Here is a 4,441-nt window from a genome sequence, read left to right as displayed (position 1 = left end):
ACCGACCCCCGACCCCCCCCCCCCCCCCCCGTTCCCTGGGCTTGCCTGGGCCTCCTCCCCCAGGACTCCCGGAGGCTGACTCCTCCCTGGGCTCTGGGCTTCCTCACCTTCTCCAGCAGCCTTCCCTGACCACCCAGCCTGACATAGCTGAAGCCTGGCTTGTCACGCGGGCACCTCCTCCTGCTTCATTTCTGTCCCTCGCTGAGCAGTCTGAAGCTCTGGTTGATGTTTTTGCTTGTTTATGGACTGGCTCGTCGTCTAGAGGGCAGGGACGGACTGATCCACGCGTCCTCAGGGTCCAGGGTAACGTGCAGCACACAGTAGGTGCTCACTGTTGGTTGCTTGAGCAGCGTTTCCAGGCTGCGGTGGGGCGTCCTGGGCACTGCGGGCCGCTCGGCAGCCTCCCTGGCCTCTGCCTACTAGAGCCAGCAGGACGGCCCTCCAGCCCAGGTCTGGCTGTCAGGATCACCTGCGACACGCGCTCATCGCCGGGCCCAGCAAACATCGCCGCCTCCCTGGTCTTCAGGGGACGTGGCTCCGGCTCTGGAGCTTCCCAGGTCTCTTTCCAGGGACCCTCTGCTTCCTCGGGGGTCTTGTCGGGCAGAGGGGGCCCAGGTAGGAGTCGGTGTCAGAGGATGAGAGCCAGGGGAGAGTGACTGTGTCTTAATAAAGGGACTAAAAACCTGATGGAGGGAATGACGGTGACACAGCGCGCTTGCTGGAGAACAGCAGAGAGAGACCCAGGCCCAGAGCCGGGCCGCTGTGAGCGTGAGGCTAAAACAGGGTCACCAAGCTTCCTGTGGCACAGGAGGCCACAGCCCCGTGGGGGAGCGGGTTTCTGAAGACCAGCTAACCACGGGGGGAAAGTCCCACCGGGTCCCACCAGAGAGCAGGTATGTCATATATCCACGTCCCACGGGGGACCTGGAGCAAAAGGCAGGAACGGAAAGTTAATGGACAAAGACACTCGTGACTTAGGGCAGGGGAGGGCCCAAGACCTTCAAAACCCCAACTATACAGGCAAAGCCAAATTGTTCTGTCACATTAAAAGAAAGCATCTTTCTTTAATGAAGGACACCACGGACAAAGTTAATAAGAGAAGTGACAGGTATTTGCAATCTCTAAAGTCAACAAGGGACTTAAAATCTAGACCCTACGAAGGAGTCCTGCAAATCACCCAAACAACGAAACAAGCCAGTGGTGTCACGATGCCAGCGGCTTGGGAGGCTGAGGCAGGAGGATCGGAGGTTCTAGGCCGGCCTCAGCAAGTTAGCCAGGAGAGGGAGACCCTAAGCAACTCAGGGAGACCCTGTCTCTAAATAAAAGAGGGCTGGGGATGGGGCTCACTGTTAAAAGTCCCCCTGGGTTCGGTCCCCAGTACCGACCAACCAACCAACCAACCAGCCAAAACAAAAACGAAAATAAAACAGGAGCCCCAGTAGAAAGATGGGCGGAGGGTGTGCTGGCAGTTAGACTTCTGCACAACAAGCCTGAGAAGAGAATTCAGACTCATTAGTAATCAGACAAATGCAAATTTAAATACACCCGAGATGTTACTTTGCATATGTTAGACTGTCAAAATTTAGATATCTGGGTAACAGCTAACGTTAGCAGAGACTGAGCTGCAGGGACTCCTGAGCCTGTGGAGAGACGCAGGCCGTCAAGGGACGCTGGGTGAGCTGAGCTAAGTGTGGACACATCTCCTAAGGCATCAGTTCCAAACCCTCAGGAAATACTTCTGAAAGCCGTCGGCTGGTCCACGGCAGACGTGTAGGAGGGGCTGTGCAGGCGTGTCTGTGGGTCTGGAGCTGAAGGTCCTCTGCGTGATCTTGCGAGGGTGGACAGTGAAGAGGGGACATACCATCATGGACAACTGTGCAGCCACTGGGAACAGTGGATGGCCGTAGTCCCAGCAACACGGACAGATCTTGTAGGAAAAATAAGCCATAGCCCGAGAGCTGCGGCACACACTGTGTCCATAGGTTGACACAGGCTCAAAATATGACAAGCACACCTCTCTAGGACTCACCCAACCAACAGAACGCGGCCAGTGCTGGACAAGTGTTGTCTGTGGGGAAGGCAGTGGGAGGGGAGGGGAGATGAAAGGGAAAAAATAAATGAATAGAACAACAGAAGAAAAAAAAAAAACCCCAAGTGTCAAGTTTCCCTCCAGGCTCCTGGCCTTGGCCAGAGAGGAATGTAGTTCCATGAGGACGGGACCCTGTCCGTTTCTTCACCCTCAATTCCCAGCACTGAAGCCCATGCCAGGCCCATATGGACGCTCAGGAAATGTTCGGGTGATTCCATGAGACAATGGGCAGAGGGCTTTGCAGAGGCAGCGCTGGTATTTGTCTGGCCCAGTGATTTGGAGTCAGGTGGCAAGATTTCCCTCCTAGCTGTGCCAGACACTGCCAGCAAGAGGATGCCACCTCTGAGCTTCAGTGTCCTCATCTGGAAGCCACCTCATCTGCTTGGAGCCTCCAGGGGCTATTTGTAGTCGATGCCCAGCAAACTTCCATGCCCACACCTTGGCTCCGTGGAGTGAGGAAGGCAGGCACTTCTGGTGACATTTAGGTGGACCTGGGTGGCTATATGCTGCGGTGGTCTGGGTACTTCACCATCCCCAAGTAATTTTTCCCTCTAGACAGGGAGGCTTTGTTCTCTGCAGCCTCCTGTGGAAATGCTCAGATCTCCAGGAGGGGGTCACCTTCAGCCGTCTGGCTCAGTGGGTGGGGACAGTTGAGAGCCACACCTTACCCTGGGAATGCCATCGTGAAGCCAGAGGGACACTGAGAGCTAAATGCTGGGAGCGCGGCCTTGGAAATTCAAGCCGAGCCCCTCTCCACACCTCCAGCCGCTCCTCCCTGGCATCACTCCCACCCCTGTCCCCTGGGTGCTCTCCAGTCCAGCCTAAGGCCCTCTCTGGCTCAGGGTGAGAGCCAGGTCCTGGCCATGGCCACATAAGCCCTCACGACCCGGTGGAGACCCGCCTGCTTCCTCTGTTCCAGCCACTTGTCTTGCTGCTCCTGCAATCCGTCCCCCTCCCCTGCCCAGAGCACTGCACTTGCTGGTCCCTCTGCCCAGAACCGGCTTCTCTCGTCCTCCGCCCGGCCATGCCCTCCCATCTTCCAAGTGCCTGTCCTTCTCCAAGAGGCCCTCCCTGTCCACCCGGGTCAAGATAATCCGCACGGTCCCGCTGCACCCCACCATGCAGCTAATTTCTTTTAAAACACGCACCAAGGTCTTACTCTTTATCATTTAAAAAAAATTGCTTTTAGTTACCTGGTTCCCCCAGGCCGACCAGCTGAGGGGAGGGCAGGGCTGGGTCAGAGCATCAGGTCAGAAGCTTCGGATCCAGTCAAAAGCAAGTGGAAATCCCGGGACAGTTATGAGCAGACAAGAGACAGGATTCAGTGTATGAAATGTCACATCTTTGGGGGGGCTTGGCCAGGAGGCCAAAGGGAGAGGGGAAGATGCATGCAGACAAGATGGCTGTACCTTGGACAAGGATCAGGATGAGGCTTGAGGGGAAGTGGACTGGCTATAGATACAACCCTGGGGTGCACCCACTGTGCACAAAGAAAGGAGGAGGAGAGGAAAAGGGCCAGAGGGGGCAAGGGGCTGACTTTGGGGCACCACGTCTGGCTCCGTTTTTATCCACTAGGGCAGGGTGTCACTGATGTGTCCCCAAGCATGCACTTATTCATCAGGCAGCAAATGTGTGTGTGAAAGAATAAACCAGCAACCCCAGCAGCTGGCCTGCTGTGGCAGCCGAGGCCCTGCCCTCTCCAGGCAGACTCCGGTGTATCCCCGTTTACGGTTGTTTGGGGCACCCTTTCCCACCGGACAGGGCTCCCCAGGGGGAGACAAGCCCTTCACCGGGCCTGACATGCCAGGACCTCCCAGGAACCAGCTGTCCGACTGAAGGGGCTGGAGGAATGAGTCCCGGGCTCTGCAGCCAGCTCGCTGGCGCGCTCCAGCTTGCTCAGTGTTTCCTCTCCGTAGGTCCCATCAGCGGCCACGCTCCATGTTGATTCGTGGTGTTCATGTCCACCCTCCGCTACTAGAATCTCATCCCGATCTGCAATTAGATCTGGGGATCTAGAATGCAAGCTGGCTAGAGCCGGGCTATTTAAATTGCCCTCGGCCCTCCCCGCCAGCTCCAGCCCCCTCCCGGCTCGCTCTCCGGCTGCGCTGATTCCTGACTGACACATTCATTCACTTTTGTTTATAGTCTGTCTCCAGGCAGCTCCACGGGGCCGGATGTTGGCGTTTGGCTCACAGCTGTATCCAGACGCCTGTTGGTGCCTTGCACACAGTAGGCGCTCAGCCCCTGCGATGGCAGGAGGAGGGAAGGCGGGATCTGCGGGCAGGCTGTGGAGGTAGCGGGGTGGGAAGGGCAGGTGGCCCGACGACTGCGCTTGGCCCAGGCCCCCAGCCC

Source organism: Marmota marmota, unplaced genomic scaffold, assembly GCF_001458135.2.
Source record: "Marmota marmota marmota unplaced genomic scaffold, marMar, whole genome shotgun sequence".
NCBI lineage: Eukaryota > Metazoa > Chordata > Mammalia > Rodentia > Sciuridae > Marmota > Marmota marmota.
The sequence above is the reverse complement of the archived record's forward strand: the minus strand, read 5'-3'. Positions refer to the sequence as shown.